The sequence below is a fragment of the Hoplias malabaricus genome, chromosome 2 (genome assembly GCF_029633855.1).
Source record: "Hoplias malabaricus isolate fHopMal1 chromosome 2, fHopMal1.hap1, whole genome shotgun sequence".
Lineage (NCBI taxonomy): Eukaryota > Metazoa > Chordata > Actinopteri > Characiformes > Erythrinidae > Hoplias > Hoplias malabaricus.
In genome coordinates, this window is record NC_089801.1 from 75,013,409 (window position 1) to 75,037,290 (window position 23,882).

General features: G+C 46.6%; 57 non-coding genes across 57 annotated transcripts; all 57 read right to left on the reverse strand.

The window, feature by feature from the left end:
- Positions 1 to 69: 69 nt before the first annotated feature.
- On the reverse strand, positions 70 to 183 carry LOC136688562 (U5 spliceosomal RNA). Its single transcript, XR_010801256.1, has one exon. It is a non-coding gene; the product is annotated as a U5 spliceosomal RNA (small nuclear RNA).
- Positions 184 to 489: 306 nt separating this feature from the next.
- LOC136688104 (U2 spliceosomal RNA) lies at positions 490 to 680 on the reverse strand. The gene has a single exon (XR_010800814.1). It is a non-coding gene; the product is annotated as a U2 spliceosomal RNA (small nuclear RNA).
- Positions 681 to 915: 235 nt separating this feature from the next.
- LOC136688563 (U5 spliceosomal RNA) lies at positions 916 to 1,029 on the reverse strand. Its single transcript, XR_010801257.1, has one exon. It is a non-coding gene; the product is annotated as a U5 spliceosomal RNA (small nuclear RNA).
- Positions 1,030 to 1,328: 299 nt separating this feature from the next.
- On the reverse strand, positions 1,329 to 1,519 carry LOC136688260 (U2 spliceosomal RNA). Its single transcript, XR_010800967.1, has one exon. It is a non-coding gene; the product is annotated as a U2 spliceosomal RNA (small nuclear RNA).
- Positions 1,520 to 1,754: 235 nt separating this feature from the next.
- LOC136688564 (U5 spliceosomal RNA) lies at positions 1,755 to 1,868 on the reverse strand. Its single transcript, XR_010801258.1, has one exon. It is a non-coding gene; the product is annotated as a U5 spliceosomal RNA (small nuclear RNA).
- Positions 1,869 to 2,175: 307 nt separating this feature from the next.
- Positions 2,176 to 2,366, reverse strand: LOC136688261 (U2 spliceosomal RNA). Its single transcript, XR_010800968.1, has one exon. It is a non-coding gene; the product is annotated as a U2 spliceosomal RNA (small nuclear RNA).
- A 235-nt stretch (positions 2,367 to 2,601) lies between these two features.
- Positions 2,602 to 2,715, reverse strand: LOC136688565 (U5 spliceosomal RNA). The gene has a single exon (XR_010801259.1). It is a non-coding gene; the product is annotated as a U5 spliceosomal RNA (small nuclear RNA).
- A 305-nt stretch (positions 2,716 to 3,020) lies between these two features.
- Positions 3,021 to 3,211, reverse strand: LOC136688105 (U2 spliceosomal RNA). Its single transcript, XR_010800815.1, has one exon. It is a non-coding gene; the product is annotated as a U2 spliceosomal RNA (small nuclear RNA).
- Positions 3,212 to 3,437: 226 nt separating this feature from the next.
- Positions 3,438 to 3,551, reverse strand: LOC136688566 (U5 spliceosomal RNA). The gene has a single exon (XR_010801260.1). It is a non-coding gene; the product is annotated as a U5 spliceosomal RNA (small nuclear RNA).
- Positions 3,552 to 3,860: 309 nt separating this feature from the next.
- LOC136688106 (U2 spliceosomal RNA) lies at positions 3,861 to 4,051 on the reverse strand. Its single transcript, XR_010800816.1, has one exon. It is a non-coding gene; the product is annotated as a U2 spliceosomal RNA (small nuclear RNA).
- A 235-nt stretch (positions 4,052 to 4,286) lies between these two features.
- Positions 4,287 to 4,400, reverse strand: LOC136688567 (U5 spliceosomal RNA). Its single transcript, XR_010801261.1, has one exon. It is a non-coding gene; the product is annotated as a U5 spliceosomal RNA (small nuclear RNA).
- Positions 4,401 to 4,705: 305 nt separating this feature from the next.
- LOC136688262 (U2 spliceosomal RNA) lies at positions 4,706 to 4,896 on the reverse strand. Its single transcript, XR_010800969.1, has one exon. It is a non-coding gene; the product is annotated as a U2 spliceosomal RNA (small nuclear RNA).
- A 235-nt stretch (positions 4,897 to 5,131) lies between these two features.
- LOC136688568 (U5 spliceosomal RNA) lies at positions 5,132 to 5,245 on the reverse strand. Its single transcript, XR_010801262.1, has one exon. It is a non-coding gene; the product is annotated as a U5 spliceosomal RNA (small nuclear RNA).
- A 306-nt stretch (positions 5,246 to 5,551) lies between these two features.
- On the reverse strand, positions 5,552 to 5,742 carry LOC136688108 (U2 spliceosomal RNA). Its single transcript, XR_010800817.1, has one exon. It is a non-coding gene; the product is annotated as a U2 spliceosomal RNA (small nuclear RNA).
- A 226-nt stretch (positions 5,743 to 5,968) lies between these two features.
- On the reverse strand, positions 5,969 to 6,082 carry LOC136688569 (U5 spliceosomal RNA). The gene has a single exon (XR_010801263.1). It is a non-coding gene; the product is annotated as a U5 spliceosomal RNA (small nuclear RNA).
- Positions 6,083 to 6,390: 308 nt separating this feature from the next.
- Positions 6,391 to 6,581, reverse strand: LOC136688109 (U2 spliceosomal RNA). The gene has a single exon (XR_010800818.1). It is a non-coding gene; the product is annotated as a U2 spliceosomal RNA (small nuclear RNA).
- Positions 6,582 to 6,816: 235 nt separating this feature from the next.
- On the reverse strand, positions 6,817 to 6,930 carry LOC136688571 (U5 spliceosomal RNA). The gene has a single exon (XR_010801264.1). It is a non-coding gene; the product is annotated as a U5 spliceosomal RNA (small nuclear RNA).
- A 305-nt stretch (positions 6,931 to 7,235) lies between these two features.
- Positions 7,236 to 7,426, reverse strand: LOC136688263 (U2 spliceosomal RNA). Its single transcript, XR_010800970.1, has one exon. It is a non-coding gene; the product is annotated as a U2 spliceosomal RNA (small nuclear RNA).
- Positions 7,427 to 7,661: 235 nt separating this feature from the next.
- Positions 7,662 to 7,775, reverse strand: LOC136688572 (U5 spliceosomal RNA). The gene has a single exon (XR_010801265.1). It is a non-coding gene; the product is annotated as a U5 spliceosomal RNA (small nuclear RNA).
- A 306-nt stretch (positions 7,776 to 8,081) lies between these two features.
- Positions 8,082 to 8,272, reverse strand: LOC136688211 (U2 spliceosomal RNA). The gene has a single exon (XR_010800918.1). It is a non-coding gene; the product is annotated as a U2 spliceosomal RNA (small nuclear RNA).
- Positions 8,273 to 8,507: 235 nt separating this feature from the next.
- On the reverse strand, positions 8,508 to 8,621 carry LOC136688573 (U5 spliceosomal RNA). The gene has a single exon (XR_010801266.1). It is a non-coding gene; the product is annotated as a U5 spliceosomal RNA (small nuclear RNA).
- Positions 8,622 to 8,927: 306 nt separating this feature from the next.
- LOC136688110 (U2 spliceosomal RNA) lies at positions 8,928 to 9,118 on the reverse strand. Its single transcript, XR_010800819.1, has one exon. It is a non-coding gene; the product is annotated as a U2 spliceosomal RNA (small nuclear RNA).
- A 235-nt stretch (positions 9,119 to 9,353) lies between these two features.
- On the reverse strand, positions 9,354 to 9,467 carry LOC136688574 (U5 spliceosomal RNA). The gene has a single exon (XR_010801267.1). It is a non-coding gene; the product is annotated as a U5 spliceosomal RNA (small nuclear RNA).
- Positions 9,468 to 9,766: 299 nt separating this feature from the next.
- LOC136688264 (U2 spliceosomal RNA) lies at positions 9,767 to 9,957 on the reverse strand. Its single transcript, XR_010800971.1, has one exon. It is a non-coding gene; the product is annotated as a U2 spliceosomal RNA (small nuclear RNA).
- Positions 9,958 to 10,192: 235 nt separating this feature from the next.
- On the reverse strand, positions 10,193 to 10,306 carry LOC136688575 (U5 spliceosomal RNA). Its single transcript, XR_010801268.1, has one exon. It is a non-coding gene; the product is annotated as a U5 spliceosomal RNA (small nuclear RNA).
- A 307-nt stretch (positions 10,307 to 10,613) lies between these two features.
- LOC136688265 (U2 spliceosomal RNA) lies at positions 10,614 to 10,804 on the reverse strand. The gene has a single exon (XR_010800972.1). It is a non-coding gene; the product is annotated as a U2 spliceosomal RNA (small nuclear RNA).
- A 235-nt stretch (positions 10,805 to 11,039) lies between these two features.
- LOC136688576 (U5 spliceosomal RNA) lies at positions 11,040 to 11,153 on the reverse strand. The gene has a single exon (XR_010801270.1). It is a non-coding gene; the product is annotated as a U5 spliceosomal RNA (small nuclear RNA).
- Positions 11,154 to 11,459: 306 nt separating this feature from the next.
- Positions 11,460 to 11,650, reverse strand: LOC136688111 (U2 spliceosomal RNA). Its single transcript, XR_010800820.1, has one exon. It is a non-coding gene; the product is annotated as a U2 spliceosomal RNA (small nuclear RNA).
- A 226-nt stretch (positions 11,651 to 11,876) lies between these two features.
- LOC136688577 (U5 spliceosomal RNA) lies at positions 11,877 to 11,990 on the reverse strand. The gene has a single exon (XR_010801271.1). It is a non-coding gene; the product is annotated as a U5 spliceosomal RNA (small nuclear RNA).
- Positions 11,991 to 12,298: 308 nt separating this feature from the next.
- Positions 12,299 to 12,489, reverse strand: LOC136688112 (U2 spliceosomal RNA). Its single transcript, XR_010800821.1, has one exon. It is a non-coding gene; the product is annotated as a U2 spliceosomal RNA (small nuclear RNA).
- A 235-nt stretch (positions 12,490 to 12,724) lies between these two features.
- Positions 12,725 to 12,838, reverse strand: LOC136688578 (U5 spliceosomal RNA). The gene has a single exon (XR_010801272.1). It is a non-coding gene; the product is annotated as a U5 spliceosomal RNA (small nuclear RNA).
- Positions 12,839 to 13,146: 308 nt separating this feature from the next.
- Positions 13,147 to 13,337, reverse strand: LOC136688371 (U2 spliceosomal RNA). The gene has a single exon (XR_010801073.1). It is a non-coding gene; the product is annotated as a U2 spliceosomal RNA (small nuclear RNA).
- A 235-nt stretch (positions 13,338 to 13,572) lies between these two features.
- Positions 13,573 to 13,686, reverse strand: LOC136688579 (U5 spliceosomal RNA). Its single transcript, XR_010801273.1, has one exon. It is a non-coding gene; the product is annotated as a U5 spliceosomal RNA (small nuclear RNA).
- A 308-nt stretch (positions 13,687 to 13,994) lies between these two features.
- Positions 13,995 to 14,185, reverse strand: LOC136688266 (U2 spliceosomal RNA). Its single transcript, XR_010800973.1, has one exon. It is a non-coding gene; the product is annotated as a U2 spliceosomal RNA (small nuclear RNA).
- Positions 14,186 to 14,420: 235 nt separating this feature from the next.
- Positions 14,421 to 14,534, reverse strand: LOC136688580 (U5 spliceosomal RNA). The gene has a single exon (XR_010801274.1). It is a non-coding gene; the product is annotated as a U5 spliceosomal RNA (small nuclear RNA).
- Positions 14,535 to 14,839: 305 nt separating this feature from the next.
- LOC136688267 (U2 spliceosomal RNA) lies at positions 14,840 to 15,030 on the reverse strand. Its single transcript, XR_010800974.1, has one exon. It is a non-coding gene; the product is annotated as a U2 spliceosomal RNA (small nuclear RNA).
- A 235-nt stretch (positions 15,031 to 15,265) lies between these two features.
- Positions 15,266 to 15,379, reverse strand: LOC136688582 (U5 spliceosomal RNA). The gene has a single exon (XR_010801275.1). It is a non-coding gene; the product is annotated as a U5 spliceosomal RNA (small nuclear RNA).
- A 300-nt stretch (positions 15,380 to 15,679) lies between these two features.
- On the reverse strand, positions 15,680 to 15,870 carry LOC136688212 (U2 spliceosomal RNA). The gene has a single exon (XR_010800919.1). It is a non-coding gene; the product is annotated as a U2 spliceosomal RNA (small nuclear RNA).
- Positions 15,871 to 16,105: 235 nt separating this feature from the next.
- LOC136688583 (U5 spliceosomal RNA) lies at positions 16,106 to 16,219 on the reverse strand. The gene has a single exon (XR_010801276.1). It is a non-coding gene; the product is annotated as a U5 spliceosomal RNA (small nuclear RNA).
- A 304-nt stretch (positions 16,220 to 16,523) lies between these two features.
- Positions 16,524 to 16,714, reverse strand: LOC136688268 (U2 spliceosomal RNA). The gene has a single exon (XR_010800975.1). It is a non-coding gene; the product is annotated as a U2 spliceosomal RNA (small nuclear RNA).
- A 235-nt stretch (positions 16,715 to 16,949) lies between these two features.
- Positions 16,950 to 17,063, reverse strand: LOC136688584 (U5 spliceosomal RNA). The gene has a single exon (XR_010801277.1). It is a non-coding gene; the product is annotated as a U5 spliceosomal RNA (small nuclear RNA).
- A 306-nt stretch (positions 17,064 to 17,369) lies between these two features.
- On the reverse strand, positions 17,370 to 17,560 carry LOC136688269 (U2 spliceosomal RNA). Its single transcript, XR_010800976.1, has one exon. It is a non-coding gene; the product is annotated as a U2 spliceosomal RNA (small nuclear RNA).
- A 235-nt stretch (positions 17,561 to 17,795) lies between these two features.
- LOC136688585 (U5 spliceosomal RNA) lies at positions 17,796 to 17,909 on the reverse strand. The gene has a single exon (XR_010801278.1). It is a non-coding gene; the product is annotated as a U5 spliceosomal RNA (small nuclear RNA).
- A 305-nt stretch (positions 17,910 to 18,214) lies between these two features.
- LOC136688270 (U2 spliceosomal RNA) lies at positions 18,215 to 18,405 on the reverse strand. The gene has a single exon (XR_010800977.1). It is a non-coding gene; the product is annotated as a U2 spliceosomal RNA (small nuclear RNA).
- A 235-nt stretch (positions 18,406 to 18,640) lies between these two features.
- LOC136688586 (U5 spliceosomal RNA) lies at positions 18,641 to 18,754 on the reverse strand. The gene has a single exon (XR_010801279.1). It is a non-coding gene; the product is annotated as a U5 spliceosomal RNA (small nuclear RNA).
- Positions 18,755 to 19,053: 299 nt separating this feature from the next.
- On the reverse strand, positions 19,054 to 19,244 carry LOC136688271 (U2 spliceosomal RNA). The gene has a single exon (XR_010800978.1). It is a non-coding gene; the product is annotated as a U2 spliceosomal RNA (small nuclear RNA).
- Positions 19,245 to 19,479: 235 nt separating this feature from the next.
- LOC136688587 (U5 spliceosomal RNA) lies at positions 19,480 to 19,593 on the reverse strand. The gene has a single exon (XR_010801281.1). It is a non-coding gene; the product is annotated as a U5 spliceosomal RNA (small nuclear RNA).
- Positions 19,594 to 19,898: 305 nt separating this feature from the next.
- LOC136688272 (U2 spliceosomal RNA) lies at positions 19,899 to 20,089 on the reverse strand. The gene has a single exon (XR_010800979.1). It is a non-coding gene; the product is annotated as a U2 spliceosomal RNA (small nuclear RNA).
- A 235-nt stretch (positions 20,090 to 20,324) lies between these two features.
- On the reverse strand, positions 20,325 to 20,438 carry LOC136688588 (U5 spliceosomal RNA). The gene has a single exon (XR_010801282.1). It is a non-coding gene; the product is annotated as a U5 spliceosomal RNA (small nuclear RNA).
- A 306-nt stretch (positions 20,439 to 20,744) lies between these two features.
- Positions 20,745 to 20,935, reverse strand: LOC136688113 (U2 spliceosomal RNA). Its single transcript, XR_010800822.1, has one exon. It is a non-coding gene; the product is annotated as a U2 spliceosomal RNA (small nuclear RNA).
- Positions 20,936 to 21,161: 226 nt separating this feature from the next.
- LOC136688589 (U5 spliceosomal RNA) lies at positions 21,162 to 21,275 on the reverse strand. Its single transcript, XR_010801283.1, has one exon. It is a non-coding gene; the product is annotated as a U5 spliceosomal RNA (small nuclear RNA).
- Positions 21,276 to 21,581: 306 nt separating this feature from the next.
- Positions 21,582 to 21,772, reverse strand: LOC136688114 (U2 spliceosomal RNA). Its single transcript, XR_010800823.1, has one exon. It is a non-coding gene; the product is annotated as a U2 spliceosomal RNA (small nuclear RNA).
- A 226-nt stretch (positions 21,773 to 21,998) lies between these two features.
- LOC136688590 (U5 spliceosomal RNA) lies at positions 21,999 to 22,112 on the reverse strand. The gene has a single exon (XR_010801284.1). It is a non-coding gene; the product is annotated as a U5 spliceosomal RNA (small nuclear RNA).
- A 308-nt stretch (positions 22,113 to 22,420) lies between these two features.
- LOC136688115 (U2 spliceosomal RNA) lies at positions 22,421 to 22,611 on the reverse strand. Its single transcript, XR_010800824.1, has one exon. It is a non-coding gene; the product is annotated as a U2 spliceosomal RNA (small nuclear RNA).
- Positions 22,612 to 22,846: 235 nt separating this feature from the next.
- On the reverse strand, positions 22,847 to 22,960 carry LOC136688591 (U5 spliceosomal RNA). The gene has a single exon (XR_010801285.1). It is a non-coding gene; the product is annotated as a U5 spliceosomal RNA (small nuclear RNA).
- Positions 22,961 to 23,266: 306 nt separating this feature from the next.
- Positions 23,267 to 23,457, reverse strand: LOC136688273 (U2 spliceosomal RNA). The gene has a single exon (XR_010800980.1). It is a non-coding gene; the product is annotated as a U2 spliceosomal RNA (small nuclear RNA).
- Positions 23,458 to 23,692: 235 nt separating this feature from the next.
- LOC136688593 (U5 spliceosomal RNA) lies at positions 23,693 to 23,806 on the reverse strand. The gene has a single exon (XR_010801286.1). It is a non-coding gene; the product is annotated as a U5 spliceosomal RNA (small nuclear RNA).
- Between the last annotated feature and the right edge of the window lie 76 nt (positions 23,807 to 23,882).

Consider the following 23,882-nt stretch of genomic DNA (forward strand, 5'->3'; position numbering starts at 1 on the left):
CAGGAACTTGTGGCAAGGCGTGCTCCAAAGACGGCTGTCGCTCTGTCATTATACAGGAAGAAAATGTGTAGCTCTGCAGCAACAGAGCCTTCAAAAATACACAAAACTCGTCAACGTTCCCCTCCACGGAAATCTTTAGTAAAAGGCGAAAGATTTGTACGTGACTGAAGAGAAACCCGAGATATGACGGCTAACGGCAGGCCTTCCGCTCCTCTGCTGGAGGTCTAAGACTCTTGCGGAGGGTGCAGACTGAACAAAGGTCAGGGTGGGATAATCTGTGCATAAATTAACACGCCAATTAGAGGTCAACACAGACGAGAAAAACATGAGATCATAGATTTGTATTTAAAAAAAAAAAAAAAAAAAAAAAAGAAGAAAAATGGAGGGAAAACCATGAAACAGATTAAAAAGAGAACAGCCTCGAGAAGGCAACATCATAAAGCCGTACCCATGTCCTAACTTATTTCTTTCTGACTTTTAACCAGTTTAAGGAGGTGCACCGTTCCCAGAAGTACTGCAATACCGGGTCGATGCGTGGAGCGGACGGAGCAAGCCCCTCTTCCGTCTCCCTGCTCAAAAAATCAATTTAATATGTAGTCCTCGTATAGAGGACGTATCAGATATTAAACTGATAAGAACAGATACTACACTTGATCTTAGCCAAAAGGCCGAGAAGCGATAACCGGAAAGGCCCGGCCGGCCCGGAGCACCCTGCCGCAAACCAGCAACTACTGGAGGGTATTTAAACCTGGTCGTCAGACCTTGACCCCTCCCACTCAGACACCACCACCACACCGGAGGCTCCTCCCACCAAGAACTGCAAACAGAAGCTAAGAGCTGCTGCTACAGGAACTTGTGGCAAGGCGTGCTCCAAAGACGGCTGTCGCTCTGTCATTATACAGGAAGAAAATGTGTAGCTCTGCAGCAACAGAGCCTTCAAAAATACACAAAACTCGTCAACGTTCCCCTCCACGGAAATCTTTAGTAAAAGGCGAAAGATTTGTACGTGACTGAAGAGAAACCCGAGATATGACGGCTAACGGCAGGCCTTCCGCTCCTCTGCTGGAGGTCTAAGACTCTTGCGGAGGGTGCAGACTGAACAAAGGTCAGGGTGGGATAATCTGTGCATAAATTAACACGCCAATTAGAGGTCAACACAGACGAGAAAAACATGAGATCATAGATTTGTATTTAAAAAAAAAAAAAAAAAGAAGAAAAATGGAGGAAAAACCATGAAACAGATTAAAAAGAGAACAGCCTCGAGAAGGCAACATCATAAAGCCGTACCCATGTCCTAACTTATTTCTTTCTGACTTTTAACCAGTTTAAGGAGGTGCACCGTTCCCAGAAGTACTGCAATACCGGGTCGATGCGTGGAGCGGACGGAGCAAGCCCCTCTTCCGTCTCCCTGCTCAAAAAATCAATTTAATATGTAGTCCTCGTATAGAGGACGTATCAGATATTAAACTGATAAGAACAGATACTACGCTTGATCTTAGCCAAAAGGCCGAGAAGCGATAACCGGAAAGGCCCGGCCGGCCCGGAGCACCCTGCCGCAAACCAGCAACTACTGGAGGGTATTTAAACCTGGTCGTCAGACCTTGACCCCTCCCACTCAGACACCACCACCACACCGGAGGCTCCTCCCACCAAGAACTGCAAACAGAAGCTAAGAGCTGCTGCTACAGGAACTTGTGGCAAGGCGTGCTCCAAAGACGGCTGTCGCTCTGTCATTATACAGGAAGAAAATGTGTAGCTCTGCAGCAACAGAGCCTTCAAAAATACACAAAACTCGTCAACGTTCCCCTCCACGGAAATCTTTAGTAAAAGGCGAAAGATTTGTACGTGACTGAAGAGAAACCCGAGATATGACGGCTAACGGCAGGCCTTCCGCTCCTCTGCTGGAGGTCTAAGACTCTTGCGGAGGGTGCAGACTGAACAAAGGTCAGGGTGGGATAATCTGTGCATAAATTAACACGCCAATTAGAGGTCAACACAGACGAGAAAAACATGAGATCATAGATTTGTATTTAAAAAAAAAAAAAAAAAAAAAAAAAGAAGAAAAATGGAGGGAAAACCATGAAACAGATTAAAAAGAGAACAGCCTCGAGAAGGCAACATCATAAAGCCGTACCCATGTCCTAACTTATTTCTTTCTGACTTTTAACCAGTTTAAGGAGGTGCACCGTTCCCAGAAGTACTGCAATACCGGGTCGATGCGTGGAGCGGACGGAGCAAGCCCCTCTTCCGTCTCCCTGCTCAAAAAATCAATTTAATATGTAGTCCTCGTATAGAGGACGTATCAGATATTAAACTGATAAGAACAGATACTACGCTTGATCTTAGCCAAAAGGCCGAGAAGCGATAACCGGAAAGGCCCGGCCGGCCCGGAGCACCCTGCCGCAAACCAGCAACTACTGGAGGGTATTTAAACCTGGTCGTCAGACCTTGACCCCTCCCACTCAGACACCACCACCACACCGGAGGCTCCTCCCACCAAGAACTGCAAACAGAAGCTAAGAGCTGCTGCTACAGGAACTTGTGGCAAGGCGTGCTCCAAAGACGGCTGTCGCTCTGTCATTATACAGGAAGAAAATGTGTAGCTCTGCAGCAACAGAGCCTTCAAAAATACACAAAACTCGTCAACGTTCCCCTCCACGGAAATCTTTAGTAAAAGGCGAAAGATTTGTACGTGACTGAAGAGAAACCCGAGATATGACGGCTAACGGCAGGCCTTCCGCTCCTCTGCTGGAGGTCTAAGACTCTTGCGGAGGGTGCAGACTGAACAAAGGTCAGGGTGGGATAATCTGTGCATAAATTAACACGCCAATTAGAGGTCAACACAGACGAGAAAAACATGAGATCATAGATTTGTATTTAAAAAAAAAAAAAAAAAAAAAAAGAAGAAAAATGGAGGGAAAACCATGAAACAGATTAAAAAGAGAACAGCCTCGAGAAGGCAACATCATAAAGCCGTACCCATGTCCTAACTTATTTCTTTCTGACTTTTAACCAGTTTAAGGAGGTGCACCGTTCCCAGAAGTACTGCAATACCGGGTCGATGCGTGGAGCGGACGGAGCAAGCCCCTCTTCCGTCTCCCTGCTCAAAAAATCAATTTAATATGTAGTCCTCGTATAGAGGACGTATCAGATATTAAACTGATAAGAACAGATACTACACTTGATCTTAGCCAAAAGGCCGAGAAGCGATAACCGGAAAGGCCCGGAGCACCCTGCCGCAAACCAGCAACTACTGGAGGGTATTTAAACCTGGTCGTCAGACCTTGACCCCTCCCACTCAGACACCACCACCACACCGGAGGCTCCTCCCCCCAAGAACTGCAAACAGAAGCTAAGAGCTGCTGCTACAGGAACTTGTGGCAAGGCGTGCTCCAAAGACAGCTGTCGCTCTGTCATTATACAGGAAGAAAATGTGTAGCTCTGCAGCAACAGAGCCTTCAAAAATACACAAAACTCGTCAACGTTCCCCTCCACGGAAATCTTTAGTAAAAGGCGAAAGATTTGTACGTGACTGAAGAGAAACCCGAGATATGACGGCTAACGGCAGGCCTTCCGCTCCTCTGCTGGAGGTCTAAGACTCTTGCGGAGGGTGCAGACTGAACAAAGGTCAGGGTGGGATAATCTGTGCATAAATTAACACGCCAATTAGAGGTCAACACAGACGAGAAAAACATGAGATCATAGATTTGTATTTAAAAAAAAAAAAAAAAAAAAAAAAAAAGAAGAAAAATGGAGGGAAAACCATGAAACAGATTAAAAAGAGAACAGCCTCGAGAAGGCAACATCATAAAGCCGTACCCATGTCCTAACTTATTTCTTTCTGACTTTTAACCAGTTTAAGGAGGTGCACCGTTCCCAGAAGTACTGCAATACCGGGTCGATGCGTGGAGCGGACGGAGCAAGCCCCTCTTCCGTCTCCCTGCTCAAAAAATCAATTTAATATGTAGTCCTCGTATAGAGGACGTATCAGATATTAAACTGATAAGAACAGATACTACACTTGATCTTAGCCAAAAGGCCGAGAAGCGATAACCGGAAAGGCCCGGCCGGCCCGGAGCACCCTGCCGCAAACCAGCAACTACTGGAGGGTATTTAAACCTGGTCGTCAGACCTTGACCCCTCCCACTCAGACACCACCACCACACCGGAGGCTCCTCCCACCAAGAACTGCAAACAGAAGCTAAGAGCTGCTGCTACAGGAACTTGTGGCAAGGCGTGCTCCAAAGACGGCTGTCGCTCTGTCATTATACAGGAAGAAAATGTGTAGCTCTGCAGCAACAGAGCCTTCAAAAATACACAAAACTCGTCAACGTTCCCCTCCACGGAAATCTTTAGTAAAAGGCGAAAGATTTGTACGTGACTGAAGAGAAACCCGAGATATGACGGCTAACGGCAGGCCTTCCGCTCCTCTGCTGGAGGTCTAAGACTCTTGCGGAGGGTGCAGACTGAACAAAGGTCAGGGTGGGATAATCTGTGCATAAATTAACACGCCAATTAGAGGTCAACACAGACGAGAAAAACATGAGATCATAGATTTGTATTTAAAAAAAAAAAAAAAAAAAAAAAAAAGAAAAATGGAGGGAAAACCATGAAACAGATTAAAAAGAGAACAGCCTCGAGAAGGCAACATCATAAAGCCGTACCCATGTCCTAACTTATTTCTTTCTGACTTTTAACCAGTTTAAGGAGGTGCACCGTTCCCAGAAGTACTGCAATACCGGGTCGATGCGTGGAGCGGACGGAGCAAGCCCCTCTTCCGTCTCCCTGCTCAAAAAATCAATTTAATATGTAGTCCTCGTATAGAGGACGTATCAGATATTAAACTGATAAGAACAGATACTACGCTTGATCTTAGCCAAAAGGCCGAGAAGCGATAACCGGAAAGGCCCGGCCGGCCCGGAGCACCCTGCCGCAAACCAGCAACTACTGGAGGGTATTTAAACCTGGTCGTCAGACCTTGACCCCTCCCACTCAGACACCACCACCACACCGGAGGCTCCTCCCACCAAGAACTGCAAACAGAAGCTAAGAGCTGCTGCTACAGGAACTTGTGGCAAGGCGTGCTCCAAAGACGGCTGTCGCTCTGTCATTATACAGGAAGAAAATGTGTAGCTCTGCAGCAACAGAGCCTTCAAAAATACACAAAACTCGTCAACGTTCCCCTCCACGGAAATCTTTAGTAAAAGGCGAAAGATTTGTACGTGACTGAAGAGAAACCCGAGATATGACGGCTAACGGCAGGCCTTCCGCTCCTCTGCTGGAGGTCTAAGACTCTTGCGGAGGGTGCAGACTGAACAAAGGTCAGGGTGGGATAATCTGTGCATAAATTAACACGCCAATTAGAGGTCAACACAGACGAGAAAAACATGAGATCATAGATTTGTATTTAAAAAAAAAAAAAAAAAAAAAAAAGAAGAAAAATGGAGGGAAAACCATGAAACAGATTAAAAAGAGAACAGCCTCGAGAAGGCAACATCATAAAGCCGTACCCATGTCCTAACTTATTTCTTTCTGACTTTTAACCAGTTTAAGGAGGTGCACCGTTCCCAGAAGTACTGCAATACCGGGTCGATGCGTGGAGCGGACGGAGCAAGCCCCTCTTCCGTCTCCCTGCTCAAAAAATCAATTTAATATGTAGTCCTCGTATAGAGGACGTATCAGATATTAAACTGATAAGAACAGATACTACACTTGATCTTAGCCAAAAGGCCGAGAAGCGATAACCGGAAAGGCCCGGAGCACCCTGCCGCAAACCAGCAACTACTGGAGGGTATTTAAACCTGGTCGTCAGACCTTGACCCCTCCCACTCAGACACCACCACCACACCGGAGGCTCCTCCCCCCAAGAACTGCAAACAGAAGCTAAGAGCTGCTGCTACAGGAACTTGTGGCAAGGCGTGCTCCAAAGACAGCTGTCGCTCTGTCATTATACAGGAAGAAAATGTGTAGCTCTGCAGCAACAGAGCCTTCAAAAATACACAAAACTCGTCAACGTTCCCCTCCACGGAAATCTTTAGTAAAAGGCGAAAGATTTGTACGTGACTGAAGAGAAACCCGAGATATGACGGCTAACGGCAGGCCTTCCGCTCCTCTGCTGGAGGTCTAAGACTCTTGCGGAGGGTGCAGACTGAACAAAGGTCAGGGTGGGATAATCTGTGCATAAATTAACACGCCAATTAGAGGTCAACACAGACGAGAAAAACATGAGATCATAGATTTGTATTTAAAAAAAAAAAAAAAAAAAAAAAAAAGAAGAAAAATGGAGGGAAAACCATGAAACAGATTAAAAAGAGAACAGCCTCGAGAAGGCAACATCATAAAGCCGTACCCATGTCCTAACTTATTTCTTTCTGACTTTTAACCAGTTTAAGGAGGTGCACCGTTCCCAGAAGTACTGCAATACCGGGTCGATGCGTGGAGCGGACGGAGCAAGCCCCTCTTCCGTCTCCCTGCTCAAAAAATCAATTTAATATGTAGTCCTCGTATAGAGGACGTATCAGATATTAAACTGATAAGAACAGATACTACACTTGATCTTAGCCAAAAGGCCGAGAAGCGATAACCGGAAAGGCCCGGCCGGCCCGGAGCACCCTGCCGCAAACCAGCAACTACTGGAGGGTATTTAAACCTGGTCGTCAGACCTTGACCCCTCCCACTCAGACACCACCACCACACCGGAGGCTCCTCCCACCAAGAACTGCAAACAGAAGCTAAGAGCTGCTGCTACAGGAACTTGTGGCAAGGCGTGCTCCAAAGACGGCTGTCGCTCTGTCATTATACAGGAAGAAAATGTGTAGCTCTGCAGCAACAGAGCCTTCAAAAATACACAAAACTCGTCAACGTTCCCCTCCACGGAAATCTTTAGTAAAAGGCGAAAGATTTGTACGTGACTGAAGAGAAACCCGAGATATGACGGCTAACGGCAGGCCTTCCGCTCCTCTGCTGGAGGTCTAAGACTCTTGCGGAGGGTGCAGACTGAACAAAGGTCAGGGTGGGATAATCTGTGCATAAATTAACACGCCAATTAGAGGTCAACACAGACGAGAAAAACATGAGATCATAGATTTGTATTTAAAAAAAAAAAAAAAAAAAAAAAAAAGAAAAATGGAGGGAAAACCATGAAACAGATTAAAAAGAGAACAGCCTCGAGAAGGCAACATCATAAAGCCGTACCCATGTCCTAACTTATTTCTTTCTGACTTTTAACCAGTTTAAGGAGGTGCACCGTTCCCAGAAGTACTGCAATACCGGGTCGATGCGTGGAGCGGACGGAGCAAGCCCCTCTTCCGTCTCCCTGCTCAAAAAATCAATTTAATATGTAGTCCTCGTATAGAGGACGTATCAGATATTAAACTGATAAGAACAGATACTACGCTTGATCTTAGCCAAAAGGCCGAGAAGCGATAACCGGAAAGGCCCGGCCGGCCCGGAGCACCCTGCCGCAAACCAGCAACTACTGGAGGGTATTTAAACCTGGTCGTCAGACCTTGACCCCTCCCACTCAGACACCACCACCACACCGGAGGCTCCTCCCACCAAGAACTGCAAACAGAAGCTAAGAGCTGCTGCTACAGGAACTTGTGGCAAGGCGTGCTCCAAAGACGGCTGTCGCTCTGTCATTATACAGGAAGAAAATGTGTAGCTCTGCAGCAACAGAGCCTTCAAAAATACACAAAACTCGTCAACGTTCCCCTCCACGGAAATCTTTAGTAAAAGGCGAAAGATTTGTACGTGACTGAAGAGAAACCCGAGATATGACGGCTAACGGCAGGCCTTCCGCTCCTCTGCTGGAGGTCTAAGACTCTTGCGGAGGGTGCAGACTGAACAAAGGTCAGGGTGGGATAATCTGTGCATAAATTAACACGCCAATTAGAGGTCAACACAGACGAGAAAAACATGAGATCATAGATTTGTATTTAAAAAAAAAAAAAAAAAAAAAAAAAAAGAAAAATGGAGGGAAAACCATGAAACAGATTAAAAAGAGAACAGCCTCGAGAAGGCAACATCATAAAGCCGTACCCATGTCCTAACTTATTTCTTTCTGACTTTTAACCAGTTTAAGGAGGTGCACCGTTCCCAGAAGTACTGCAATACCGGGTCGATGCGTGGAGCAGACGGAGCAAGCCCCTCTTCCGTCTCCCTGCTCAAAAAATCAATTTAATATGTAGTCCTCGTATAGAGGACGTATCAGATATTAAACTGATAAGAACAGATACTACACTTGATCTTAGCCAAAAGGCCGAGAAGCGATAACCGGAAAGGCCCGGCCGGCCCGGAGCACCCTGCCGCAAACCAGCAACTACTGGAGGGTATTTAAACCTGGTCGTCAGACCTTGACCCCTCCCACTCAGACACCACCACCACACCGGAGGCTCCTCCCCCCAAGAACTGCAAACAGAAGCTAAGAGCTGCTGCTACAGGAACTTGTGGCAAGGCGTGCTCCAAAGACAGCTGTCGCTCTGTCATTATACAGGAAGAAAATGTGTAGCTCTGCAGCAACAGAGCCTTCAAAAATACACAAAACTCGTCAACGTTCCCCTCCACGGAAATCTTTAGTAAAAGGCGAAAGATTTGTACGTGACTGAAGAGAAACCCGAGATATGACGGCTAACGGCAGGCCTTCCGCTCCTCTGCTGGAGGTCTAAGACTCTTGCGGAGGGTGCAGACTGAACAAAGGTCAGGGTGGGATAATCTGTGCATAAATTAACACGCCAATTAGAGGTCAACACAGACGAGAAAAACATGAGATCATAGATTTGTATTTAAAAAAAAAAAAAAAAAAAAAAAAGAAGAAAAATGGAGGGAAAACCATGAAACAGATTAAAAAGAGAACAGCCTCGAGAAGGCAACATCATAAAGCCGTACCCATGTCCTAACTTATTTCTTTCTGACTTTTAACCAGTTTAAGGAGGTGCACCGTTCCCAGAAGTACTGCAATACCGGGTCGATGCGTGGAGCGGACGGAGCAAGCCCCTCTTCCGTCTCCCTGCTCAAAAAATCAATTTAATATGTAGTCCTCGTATAGAGGACGTATCAGATATTAAACTGATAAGAACAGATACTACACTTGATCTTAGCCAAAAGGCCGAGAAGCGATAACCGGAAAGGCCCGGCCGGCCCGGAGCACCCTGCCGCAAACCAGCAACTACTGGAGGGTATTTAAACCTGGTCGTCAGACCTTGACCCCTCCCACTCAGACACCACCACCACACCGGAGGCTCCTCCCACCAAGAACTGCAAACAGAAGCTAAGAGCTGCTGCTACAGGAACTTGTGGCAAGGCGTGCTCCAAAGACGGCTGTCGCTCTGTCATTATACAGGAAGAAAATGTGTAGCTCTGCAGCAACAGAGCCTTCAAAAATACACAAAACTCGTCAACGTTCCCCTCCACGGAAATCTTTAGTAAAAGGCGAAAGATTTGTACGTGACTGAAGAGAAACCCGAGATATGACGGCTAACGGCAGGCCTTCCGCTCCTCTGCTGGAGGTCTAAGACTCTTGCGGAGGGTGCAGACTGAACAAAGGTCAGGGTGGGATAATCTGTGCATAAATTAACACGCCAATTAGAGGTCAACACAGACGAGAAAAACATGAGATCATAGATTTGTATTTAAAAAAAAAAAAAAAAAGAAGAAAAATGGAGGAAAAACCATGAAACAGATTAAAAAGAGAACAGCCTCGAGAAGGCAACATCATAAAGCCGTACCCATGTCCTAACTTATTTCTTTCTGACTTTTAACCAGTTTAAGGAGGTGCACCGTTCCCAGAAGTACTGCAATACCGGGTCGATGCGTGGAGCGGACGGAGCAAGCCCCTCTTCCGTCTCCCTGCTCAAAAAATCAATTTAATATGTAGTCCTCGTATAGAGGACGTATCAGATATTAAACTGATAAGAACAGATACTACGCTTGATCTTAGCCAAAAGGCCGAGAAGCGATAACCGGAAAGGCCCGGCCGGCCCGGAGCACCCTGCCGCAAACCAGCAACTACTGGAGGGTATTTAAACCTGGTCGTCAGACCTTGACCCCTCCCACTCAGACACCACCACCACACCGGAGGCTCCTCCCACCAAGAACTGCAAACAGAAGCTAAGAGCTGCTGCTACAGGAACTTGTGGCAAGGCGTGCTCCAAAGACGGCTGTCGCTCTGTCATTATACAGGAAGAAAATGTGTAGCTCTGCAGCAACAGAGCCTTCAAAAATACACAAAACTCGTCAACGTTCCCCTCCACGGAAATCTTTAGTAAAAGGCGAAAGATTTGTACGTGACTGAAGAGAAACCCGAGATATGACGGCTAACGGCAGGCCTTCCGCTCCTCTGCTGGAGGTCTAAGACTCTTGCGGAGGGTGCAGACTGAACAAAGGTCAGGGTGGGATAATCTGTGCATAAATTAACACGCCAATTAGAGGTCAACACAGACGAGAAAAACATGAGATCATAGATTTGTATTTAAAAAAAAAAAAAAAAAAAAAAAAAGAAGAAAAATGGAGGGAAAACCATGAAACAGATTAAAAAGAGAACAGCCTCGAGAAGGCAACATCATAAAGCCGTACCCATGTCCTAACTTATTTCTTTCTGACTTTTAACCAGTTTAAGGAGGTGCACCGTTCCCAGAAGTACTGCAATACCGGGTCGATGCGTGGAGCGGACGGAGCAAGCCCCTCTTCCGTCTCCCTGCTCAAAAAATCAATTTAATATGTAGTCCTCGTATAGAGGACGTATCAGATATTAAACTGATAAGAACAGATACTACGCTTGATCTTAGCCAAAAGGCCGAGAAGCGATAACCGGAAAGGCCCGGCCGGCCCGGAGCACCCTGCCGCAAACCAGCAACTACTGGAGGGTATTTAAACCTGGTCGTCAGACCTTGACCCCTCCCACTCAGACACCACCACCACACCGGAGGCTCCTCCCACCAAGAACTGCAAACAGAAGCTAAGAGCTGCTGCTACAGGAACTTGTGGCAAGGCGTGCTCCAAAGACGGCTGTCGCTCTGTCATTATACAGGAAGAAAATGTGTAGCTCTGCAGCAACAGAGCCTTCAAAAATACACAAAACTCGTCAACGTTCCCCTCCACGGAAATCTTTAGTAAAAGGCGAAAGATTTGTACGTGACTGAAGAGAAACCCGAGATATGACGGCTAACGGCAGGCCTTCCGCTCCTCTGCTGGAGGTCTAAGACTCTTGCGGAGGGTGCAGACTGAACAAAGGTCAGGGTGGGATAATCTGTGCATAAATTAACACGCCAATTAGAGGTCAACACAGACGAGAAAAACATGAGATCATAGATTTGTATTTAAAAAAAAAAAAAAAAAAAAAAAAGAAGAAAAATGGAGGGAAAACCATGAAACAGATTAAAAAGAGAACAGCCTCGAGAAGGCAACATCATAAAGCCGTACCCATGTCCTAACTTATTTCTTTCTGACTTTTAACCAGTTTAAGGAGGTGCACCGTTCCCAGAAGTACTGCAATACCGGGTCGATGCGTGGAGCGGACGGAGCAAGCCCCTCTTCCGTCTCCCTGCTCAAAAAATCAATTTAATATGTAGTCCTCGTATAGAGGACGTATCAGATATTAAACTGATAAGAACAGATACTACACTTGATCTTAGCCAAAAGGCCGAGAAGCGATAACCGGAAAGGCCCGGAGCACCCTGCCGCAAACCAGCAACTACTGGAGGGTATTTAAACCTGGTCGTCAGACCTTGACCCCTCCCACTCAGACACCACCACCACACCGGAGGCTCCTCCCCCCAAGAACTGCAAACAGAAGCTAAGAGCTGCTGCTACAGGAACTTGTGGCAAGGCGTGCTCCAAAGACAGCTGTCGCTCTGTCATTATACAGGAAGAAAATGTGTAGCTCTGCAGCAACAGAGCCTTCAAAAATACACAAAACTCGTCAACGTTCCCCTCCACGGAAATCTTTAGTAAAAGGCGAAAGATTTGTACGTGACTGAAGAGAAACCCGAGATATGACGGCTAACGGCAGGCCTTCCGCTCCTCTGCTGGAGGTCTAAGACTCTTGCGGAGGGTGCAGACTGAACAAAGGTCAGGGTGGGATAATCTGTGCATAAATTAACACGCCAATTAGAGGTCAACACAGACGAGAAAAACATGAGATCATAGATTTGTATTTAAAAAAAAAAAAAAAAAAAAAAAAAAGAAGAAAAATGGAGGGAAAACCATGAAACAGATTAAAAAGAGAACAGCCTCGAGAAGGCAACATCATAAAGCCGTACCCATGTCCTAACTTATTTCTTTCTGACTTTTAACCAGTTTAAGGAGGTGCACCGTTCCCAGAAGTACTGCAATACCGGGTCGATGCGTGGAGCGGACGGAGCAAGCCCCTCTTCCGTCTCCCTGCTCAAAAAATCAATTTAATATGTAGTCCTCGTATAGAGGACGTATCAGATATTAAACTGATAAGAACAGATACTACACTTGATCTTAGCCAAAAGGCCGAGAAGCGATAACCGGAAAGGCCCGGCCGGCCCGGAGCACCCTGCCGCAAACCAGCAACTACTGGAGGGTATTTAAACCTGGTCGTCAGACCTTGACCCCTCCCACTCAGACACCACCACCACACCGGAGGCTCCTCCCACCAAGAACTGCAAACAGAAGCTAAGAGCTGCTGCTACAGGAACTTGTGGCAAGGCGTGCTCCAAAGACGGCTGTCGCTCTGTCATTATACAGGAAGAAAATGTGTAGCTCTGCAGCAACAGAGCCTTCAAAAATACACAAAACTCGTCAACGTTCCCCTCCACGGAAATCTTTAGTAAAAGGCGAAAGATTTGTACGTGACTGAAGAGAAACCCGAGATATGACGGCTAACGGCAGGCCTTCCGCTCCTCTGCTGGAGGTCTAAGACTCTTGCGGAGGGTGCAGACTGAACAAAGGTCAGGGTGGGATAATCTGTGCATAAATTAACACGCCAATTAGAGGTCAACACAGACGAGAAAAACATGAGATCATAGATTTGTATTTAAAAAAAAAAAAAAAAAAAAAAAAAAGAAGAAAAATGGAGGGAAAACCATGAAACAGATTAAAAAGAGAACAGCCTCGAGAAGGCAACATCATAAAGCCGTACCCATGTCCTAACTTATTTCTTTCTGACTTTTAACCAGTTTAAGGAGATGCACCGTTCCCAGAAGTACTGCAATACCGGGTCGATGCGTGGAGCGGACGGAGCAAGCCCCTCTTCCGTCTCCCTGCTCAAAAAATCAATTTAATATGTAGTCCTCGTATAGAGGACGTATCAGATATTAAACTGATAAGAACAGATACTACGCTTGATCTTAGCCAAAAGGCCGAGAAGCGATAACCGGAAAGGCCCGGCCGGCCCGGAGCACCCTGCCGCAAACCAGCAACTACTGGAGGGTATTTAAACCTGGTCGTCAGACCTTGACCCCTCCCACTCAGACACCACCACCACACCGGAGGCTCCTCCCACCAAGAACTGCAAACAGAAGCTAAGAGCTGCTGCTACAGGAACTTGTGGCAAGGCGTGCTCCAAAGACGGCTGTCGCTCTGTCATTATACAGGAAGAAAATGTGTAGCTCTGCAGCAACAGAGCCTTCAAAAATACACAAAACTCGTCAACGTTCCCCTCCACGGAAATCTTTAGTAAAAGGCGAAAGATTTGTACGTGACTGAAGAGAAACCCGAGATATGACGGCTAACGGCAGGCCTTCCGCTCCTCTGCTGGAGGTCTAAGACTCTTGCGGAGGGTGCAGACTGAACAAAGGTCAGGGTGGGATAATCTGTGCATAAATTAACACGCCAATTAGAGGTCAACACAGACGAGAAAAACATGAGATCATAGATTTGTATTTAAAAAAAAAAAAAAAAAAAAAAAAAAGAAGAAAAATGGAGGGAAAACCATGAAACAGATTAAAAAGAGAACAGCCTCGAGAAGGCAACATCATAAAGCCGTACCCATGTCCTAACTTATTTCTTTCTGACTTTTAACCAGTTTAAGGAGGTGCACCGTTCCCAGAAGTACTGCAATACCGGGTCGATGCGTGGAGCGGACGGAGCAAGCCCCTCTTCCGTCTCCCTGCTCAAAAAATCAATTTAATATGTAGTCCTCGTATAGAGGACGTATCAGATATTAAACTGATAAGAACAGATACTACGCTTGATCTTAGCCAAAAGGCCGAGAAGCGATAACCGGAAAGGCCCGGCCGGCCCGGAGCACCCTGCCGCAAACCAGCAACTACTGGAGGGTATTTAAACCTGGTCGTCAGACCTTGACCCCTCCCACTCAGACACCACCACCACACCGGAGGCTCCTCCCACCAAGAACTGCAAACAGAAGCTAAGAGCTGCTGCTACAGGAACTTGTGGCAAGGCGTGCTCCAAAGACGGCTGTCGCTCTGTCATTATACAGGAAGAAAATGTGTAGCTCTGCAGCAACAGAGCCTTCAAAAATACACAAAACTCGTCAACGTTCCCCTCCACGGAAATCTTTAGTAAAAGGCGAAAGATTTGTACGTGACTGAAGAGAAACCCGAGATATGACGGCTAACGGCAGGCCTTCCGCTCCTCTGCTGGAGGTCTAAGACTCTTGCGGAGGGTGCAGACTGAACAAAGGTCAGGGTGGGATAATCTGTGCATAAATTAACACGCCAATTAGAGGTCAACACAGACGAGAAAAACATGAGATCATAGATTTGTATTTAAAAAAAAAAAAAAAAAAAAAAAGAAGAAAAATGGAGGGAAAACCATGAAACAGATTAAAAAGAGAACAGCCTCGAGAAGGCAACATCATAAAGCCGTACCCATGTCCTAACTTATTTCTTTCTGACTTTTAACCAGTTTAAGGAGGTGCACCGTTCCCAGAAGTACTGCAATACCGGGTCGATGCGTGGAGCGGACGGAGCAAGCCCCTCTTCCGTCTCCCTGCTCAAAAAATCAATTTAATATGTAGTCCTCGTATAGAGGACGTATCAGATATTAAACTGATAAGAACAGATACTACGCTTGATCTTAGCCAAAAGGCCGAGAAGCGATAACCGGAAAGGCCCGGCCGGCCCGGAGCACCCTGCCGCAAACCAGCAACTACTGGAGGGTATTTAAACCTGGTCGTCAGACCTTGACCCCTCCCACTCAGACACCACCACCACACCGGAGGCTCCTCCCACCAAGAACTGCAAACAGAAGCTAAGAGCTGCTGCTACAGGAACTTGTGGCAAGGCGTGCTCCAAAGACGGCTGTCGCTCTGTCATTATACAGGAAGAAAATGTGTAGCTCTGCAGCAACAGAGCCTTCAAAAATACACAAAACTCGTCAACGTTCCCCTCCACGGAAATCTTTAGTAAAAGGCGAAAGATTTGTACGTGACTGAAGAGAAACCCGAGATATGACGGCTAACGGCAGGCCTTCCGCTCCTCTGCTGGAGGTCTAAGACTCTTGCGGAGGGTGCAGACTGAACAAAGGTCAGGGTGGGATAATCTGTGCATAAATTAACACGCCAATTAGAGGTCAACACAGACGAGAAAAACATGAGATCATAGATTTGTATTTAAAAAAAAAAAAAAAAAAGAAGAAAAATGGAGGGAAAACCATGAAACAGATTAAAAAGAGAACAGCCTCGAGAAGGCAACATCATAAAGCCGTACCCATGTCCTAACTTATTTCTTTCTGACTTTTAACCAGTTTAAGGAGGTGCACCGTTCCCAGAAGTACTGCAATACCGGGTCGATGCGTGGAGCGGACGGAGCAAGCCCCTCTTCCGTCTCCCTGCTCAAAAAATCAATTTAATATGTAGTCCTCGTATAGAGGACGTATCAGATATTAAACTGATAAGAACAGATACTACACTTGATCTTAGCCAAAAGGCAGAGAAGCGATAACCGGAAAGGCCCGGCCGGCCCGGAGCACCCTGCCGCAAACCAGCAACTACTGGAGGGTATTTAAACCTGGTCGTCAGACCTTGACCCCTCCCACTCAGACACCACCACCACACCGGAGGCTCCTCCCACCAAGAACTGCAAACAGAAGCTAAGAGCTGCTGCTACAGGAACTTGTGGCAAGGCGTGCTCCAAAGACGGCTGTCGCTCTGTCATTATACAGGAAGAAAATGTGTAGCTCTGCAGCAACAGAGCCTTCAAAAATACACAAAACTCGTCAACGTTCCCCTCCACGGAAATCTTTAGTAAAAGGCGAAAGATTTGTACGTGACTGAAGAGAAACCCGAGATATGACGGCTAACGGCAGGCCTTCCGCTCCTCTGCTGGAGGTCTAAGACTCTTGCGGAGGGTGCAGACTGAACAAAGGTCAGGGTGGGATAATCTGTGCATAAATTAACACGCCAATTAGAGGTCAACACAGACGAGAAAAACATGAGATCATAGATTTGTATTTAAAAAAAAAAAAAAAAAAAAAAAAAGAAAAATGGAGGGAAAACCATGAAACAGATTAAAAAGAGAACAGCCTCGAGAAGGCAACATCATAAAGCCGTACCCATGTCCTAACTTATTTCTTTCTGACTTTTAACCAGTTTAAGGAGGTGCACCGTTCCCAGAAGTACTGCAATACCGGGTCGATGCGTGGAGCGGACGGAGCAAGCCCCTCTTCCGTCTCCCTGCTCAAAAAATCAATTTAATATGTAGTCCTCGTATAGAGGACGTATCAGATATTAAACTGATAAGAACAGATACTACGCTTGATCTTAGCCAAAAGGCCGAGAAGCGATAACCGGAAAGGCCCGGCCGGCCCGGAGCACCCTGCCGCAAACCAGCAACTACTGGAGGGTATTTAAACCTGGTCGTCAGACCTTGACCCCTCCCACTCAGACACCACCACCACACCGGAGGCTCCTCCCACCAAGAACTGCAAACAGAAGCTAAGAGCTGCTGCTACAGGAACTTGTGGCAAGGCGTGCTCCAAAGACGGCTGTCGCTCTGTCATTATACAGGAAGAAAATGTGTAGCTCTGCAGCAACAGAGCCTTCAAAAATACACAAAACTCGTCAACGTTCCCCTCCACGGAAATCTTTAGTAAAAGGCGAAAGATTTGTACGTGACTGAAGAGAAACCCGAGATATGACGGCTAACGGCAGGCCTTCCGCTCCTCTGCTGGAGGTCTAAGACTCTTGCGGAGGGTGCAGACTGAACAAAGGTCAGGGTGGGATAATCTGTGCATAAATTAACACGCCAATTAGAGGTCAACACAGACGAGAAAAACATGAGATCATAGATTTGTATTTAAAAAAAAAAAAAAAAAAAAAAAAGAAGAAAAATGGAGGGAAAACCATGAAACAGATTAAAAAGAGAACAGCCTCGAGAAGGCAACATCATAAAGCCGTACCCATGTCCTAACTTATTTCTTTCTGACTTTTAACCAGTTTAAGGAGGTGCACCGTTCCCAGAAGTACTGCAATACCGGGTCGATGCGTGGAGCGGACGGAGCAAGCCCCTCTTCCGTCTCCCTGCTCAAAAAATCAATTTAATATGTAGTCCTCGTATAGAGGACGTATCAGATATTAAACTGATAAGAACAGATACTACGCTTGATCTTAGCCAAAAGGCCGAGAAGCGATAACCGGAAAGGCCCGGCCGGCCCGGAGCACCCTGCCGCAAACCAGCAACTACTGGAGGGTATTTAAACCTGGTCGTCAGACCTTGACCCCTCCCACTCAGACACCACCACCACACCGGAGGCTCCTCCCACCAAGAACTGCAAACAGAAGCTAAGAGCTGCTGCTACAGGAACTTGTGGCAAGGCGTGCTCCAAAGACGGCTGTCGCTCTGTCATTATACAGGAAGAAAATGTGTAGCTCTGCAGCAACAGAGCCTTCAAAAATACACAAAACTCGTCAACGTTCCCCTCCACGGAAATCTTTAGTAAAAGGCGAAAGATTTGTACGTGACTGAAGAGAAACCCGAGATATGACGGCTAACGGCAGGCCTTCCGCTCCTCTGCTGGAGGTCTAAGACTCTTGCGGAGGGTGCAGACTGAACAAAGGTCAGGGTGGGATAATCTGTGCATAAATTAACACGCCAATTAGAGGTCAACACAGACGAGAAAAACATGAGATCATAGATTTGTATTTAAAAAAAAAAAAAAAAAAAAAAAGAAGAAAAATGGAGGGAAAACCATGAAACAGATTAAAAAGAGAACAGCCTCGAGAAGGCAACATCATAAAGCCGTACCCATGTCCTAACTTATTTCTTTCTGACTTTTAACCAGTTTAAGGAGGTGCACCGTTCCCAGAAGTACTGCAATACCGGGTCGATGCGTGGAGCGGACGGAGCAAGCCCCTCTTCCGTCTCCCTGCTCAAAAAATCAATTTAATATGTAGTCCTCGTATAGAGGACGTATCAGATATTAAACTGATAAGAACAGATACTACGCTTGATCTTAGCCAAAAGGCCGAGAAGCGATAACCGGAAAGGCCCGGCCGGCCCGGAGCACCCTGCCGCAAACCAGCAACTACTGGAGGGTATTTAAACCTGGTCGTCAGACCTTGACCCCTCCCACTCAGACACCACCACCACACCGGAGGCTCCTCCCACCAAGAACTGCAAACAGAAGCTAAGAGCTGCTGCTACAGGAACTTGTGGCAAGGCGTGCTCCAAAGACGGCTGTCGCTCTGTCATTATACAGGAAGAAAATGTGTAGCTCTGCAGCAACAGAGCCTTCAAAAATACACAAAACTCGTCAACGTTCCCCTCCACGGAAATCTTTAGTAAAAGGCGAAAGATTTGTACGTGACTGAAGAGAAACCCGAGATATGACGGCTAACGGCAGGCCTTCCGCTCCTCTGCTGGAGGTCTAAGACTCTTGCGGAGGGTGCAGACTGAACAAAGGTCAGGGTGGGATAATCTGTGCATAAATTAACACGCCAATTAGAGGTCAACACAGACGAGAAAAACATGAGATCATAGATTTGTATTTAAAAAAAAAAAAAAAAAGAAGAAAAATGGAGGAAAAACCATGAAACAGATTAAAAAGAGAACAGCCTCGAGAAGGCAACATCATAAAGCCGTACCCATGTCCTAACTTATTTCTTTCTGACTTTTAACCAGTTTAAGGAGGTGCACCGTTCCCAGAAGTACTGCAATACCGGGTCGATGCGTGGAGCGGACGGAGCAAGCCCCTCTTCCGTCTCCCTGCTCAAAAAATCAATTTAATATGTAGTCCTCGTATAGAGGACGTATCAGATATTAAACTGATAAGAACAGATACTACGCTTGATCTTAGCCAAAAGGCCGAGAAGCGATAACCGGAAAGGCCCGGCCGGCCCGGAGCACCCTGCCGCAAACCAGCAACTACTGGAGGGTATTTAAACCTGGTCGTCAGACCTTGACCCCTCCCACTCAGACACCACCACCACACCGGAGGCTCCTCCCACCAAGAACTGCAAACAGAAGCTAAGAGCTGCTGCTACAGGAACTTGTGGCAAGGCGTGCTCCAAAGACGGCTGTCGCTCTGTCATTATACAGGAAGAAAATGTGTAGCTCTGCAGCAACAGAGCCTTCAAAAATACACAAAACTCGTCAACGTTCCCCTCCACGGAAATCTTTAGTAAAAGGCGAAAGATTTGTACGTGACTGAAGAGAAACCCGAGATATGACGGCTAACGGCAGGCCTTCCGCTCCTCTGCTGGAGGTCTAAGACTCTTGCGGAGGGTGCAGACTGAACAAAGGTCAGGGTGGGATAATCTGTGCATAAATTAACACGCCAATTAGAGGTCAACACAGACGAGAAAAACATGAGATCATAGATTTGTATTTAAAAAAAAAAAAAAAAAAAAAAAGAAGAAAAATGGAGGGAAAACCATGAAACAGATTAAAAAGAGAACAGCCTCGAGAAGGCAACATCATAAAGCCGTACCCATGTCCTAACTTATTTCTTTCTGACTTTTAACCAGTTTAAGGAGGTGCACCGTTCCCAGAAGTACTGCAATACCGGGTCGATGCGTGGAGCGGACGGAGCAAGCCCCTCTTCCGTCTCCCTGCTCAAAAAATCAATTTAATATGTAGTCCTCGTATAGAGGACGTATCAGATATTAAACTGATAAGAACAGATACTACGCTTGATCTTAGCCAAAAGGCCGAGAAGCGATAACCGGAAAGGCCCGGCCGGCCCGGAGCACCCTGCCGCAAACCAGCAACTACTGGAGGGTATTTAAACCTGGTCGTCAGACCTTGACCCCTCCCACTCAGACACCACCACCACACCGGAGGCTCCTCCCACCAAGAACTGCAAACAGAAGCTAAGAGCTGCTGCTACAGGAACTTGTGGCAAGGCGTGCTCCAAAGACGGCTGTCGCTCTGTCATTATACAGGAAGAAAATGTGTAGCTCTGCAGCAACAGAGCCTTCAAAAATACACAAAACTCGTCAACGTTCCCCTCCACGGAAATCTTTAGTAAAAGGCGAAAGATTTGTACGTGACTGAAGAGAAACCCGAGATATGACGGCTAACGGCAGGCCTTCCGCTCCTCTGCTGGAGGTCTAAGACTCTTGCGGAGGGTGCAGACTGAACAAAGGTCAGGGTGGGATAATCTGTGCATAAATTAACACGCCAATTAGAGGTCAACACAGACGAGAAAAACATGAGATCATAGATTTGTATTTAAAAAAAAAAAAAAAAAAAAAAAAGAAGAAAAATGGAGGGAAAACCATGAAACAGATTAAAAAGAGAACAGCCTCGAGAAGGCAACATCATAAAGCCGTACCCATGTCCTAACTTATTTCTTTCTGACTTTTAACCAGTTTAAGGAGGTGCACCGTTCCCAGAAGTACTGCAATACCGGGTCGATGCGTGGAGCGGACGGAGCAAGCCCCTCTTCCGTCTCCCTGCTCAAAAAATCAATTTAATATGTAGTCCTCGTATAGAGGACGTATCAGATATTAAACTGATAAGAACAGATACTACACTTGATCTTAGCCAAAAGGCCGAGAAGCGATAACCGGAAAGGCCCGGAGCACCCTGCCGCAAACCAGCAACTACTGGAGGGTATTTAAACCTGGTCGTCAGACCTTGACCCCTCCCACTCAGACACCACCACCACACCGGAGGCTCCTCCCACCAAGAACTGCAAACAGAAGCTAAGAGCTGCTGCTACAGGAACTTGTGGCAAGGCGTGCTCCAAAGACGGCTGTCGCTCTGTCATTATACAGGAAGAAAATGTGTAGCTCTGCAGCAACAGAGCCTTCAAAAATACACAAAACTCGTCAACGTTCCCCTCCACGGAAATCTTTAGTAAAAGGCGAAAGATTTGTACGTGACTGAAGAGAAACCCGAGATATGACGGCTAACGGCAGGCCTTCCGCTCCTCTGCTGGAGGTCTAAGACTCTTGCGGAGGGTGCAGACTGAACAAAGGTCAGGGTGGGATAATCTGTGCATAAATTAACACGCCAATTAGAGGTCAACACAGACGAGAAAAACATGAGATCATAGATTTGTATTTAAAAAAAAAAAAAAAAAAAAAAAAGAAGAAAAATGGAGGGAAAACCATGAAACAGATTAAAAAGAGAACAGCCTCGAGAAGGCAACATCATAAAGCCGTACCCATGTCCTAACTTATTTCTTTCTGACTTTTAACCAGTTTAAGGAGGTGCACCGTTCCCAGAAGTACTGCAATACCGGGTCGATGCGTGGAGCGGACGGAGCAAGCCCCTCTTCCGTCTCCCTGCTCAAAAAATCAATTTAATATGTAGTCCTCGTATAGAGGACGTATCAGATATTAAACTGATAAGAACAGATACTACACTTGATCTTAGCCAAAAGGCCGAGAAGCGATAACCGGAAAGGCCCGGAGCACCCTGCCGCAAACCAGCAACTACTGGAGGGTATTTAAACCTGGTCGTCAGACCTTGACCCCTCCCACTCAGACACCACCACCACACCGGAGGCTCCTCCCACCAAGAACTGCAAACAGAAGCTAAGAGCTGCTGCTACAGGAACTTGTGGCAAGGCGTGCTCCAAAGACAGCTGTCGCTCTGTCATTATACAGGAAGAAAATGTGTAGCTCTGCAGCAACAGAGCCTTCAAAAATACACAAAACTCGTCAACGTTCCCCTCCACGGAAATCTTTAGTAAAAGGCGAAAGATTTGTACGTGACTGAAGAGAAACCCGAGATATGACGGCTAACGGCAGGCCTTCCGCTCCTCTGCTGGAGGTCTAAGACTCTTGCGGAGGGTGCAGACTGAACAAAGGTCAGGGTGGGATAATCTGTGCATAAATTAACACGCCAATTAGAGGTCAACACAGACGAGAAAAACATGAGATCATAGATTTGTATTTAAAAAAAAAAAAAAAAAAAAAAAAAAGAAGAAAAATGGAGGGAAAACCATGAAACAGATTGAAAAGAGAACAGCCTCGAGAAGGCAACATCATAAAGCCGTACCCATGTCCTAACTTATTTCTTTCTGACTTTTAACCAGTTTAAGGAGGTGCACCGTTCCCAGAAGTACTGCAATACCGGGTCGATGCGTGGAGCGGACGGAGCAAGCCCCTCTTCCGTCTCCCTGCTCAAAAAATCAATTTAATATGTAGTCCTCGTATAGAGGACGTATCAGATATTAAACTGATAAGAACAGATACTACACTTGATCTTAGCCAAAAGGCCGAGAAGCGATAACCGGAAAGGCCCGGCCGGCCCGGAGCACCCTGCCGCAAACCAGCAACTACTGGAGGGTATTTAAACCTGGTCGTCAGACCTTGACCCCTCCCACTCAGACACCACCACCACACCGGAGGCTCCTCCCACCAAGAACTGCAAACAGAAGCTAAGAGCTGCTGCTACAGGAACTTGTGGCAAGGCGTGCTCCAAAGACGGCTGTCGCTCTGTCATTATACAGGAAGAAAATGTGTAGCTCTGCAGCAACAGAGCCTTCAAAAATACACAAAACTCGTCAACGTTCCCCTCCACGGAAATCTTTAGTAAAAGGCGAAAGATTTGTACGTGACTGAAGAGAAACCCGAGATATGACGGCTAACGGCAGGCCTTCCGCTCCTCTGCTGGAGGTCTAAGACTCTTGCGGAGGGTGCAGACTGAACAAAGGTCAGGGTGGGATAATCTGTGCATAAATTAACACGCCAATTAGAGGTCAACACAGACGAGAAAAACATGAGATCATAGATTTGTATTTAAAAAAAAAAAAAAAAAAAAAAAAGAAGAAAAATGGAGGGAAAACCATGAAACAGATTAAAAAGAGAACAGCCTCGAGAAGGCAACATCATAAAGCCGTACCCATGTCCTAACTTATTTCTTTCTGACTTTTAACCAGTTTAAGGAGGTGCACCGTTCCCAGAAGTACTGCAATACCGGGTCGATGCGTGGAGCGGACGGAGCAAGCCCCTCTTCCGTCTCCCTGCTCAAAAAATCAATTTAATATGTAGTCCTCGTATAGAGGACGTATCAGATATTAAACTGATAAGAACAGATACTACGCTTGATCTTAGCCAAAAGGCCGAGAAGCGATAACCGGAAAGGCCCGGCCGGCCCGGAGCACCCTGCCGCAAACCAGCAACTACTGGAGGGTATTTAAACCTGGTCGTCAGACCTTGACCCCTCCCACTCAGACACCACCACCACACCGGAGGCTCCTCCCACCAAGAACTGCAAACAGAAGCTAAGAGCTGCTGCTACAGGAACTTGTGGCAAGGCGTGCTCCAAAGACGGCTGTCGCTCTGTCATTATACAGGAAGAAAATGTGTAGCTCTGCAGCAACAGAGCCTTCAAAAATACACAAAACTCGTCAACGTTCCCCTCCACGGAAATCTTTAGTAAAAGGCGAAAGATTTGTACGTGACTGAAGAGAAACCCGAGATATGACGGCTAACGGCAGGCCTTCCGCTCCTCTGCTGGAGGTCTAAGACTCTTGCGGAGGGTGCAGACTGAACAAAG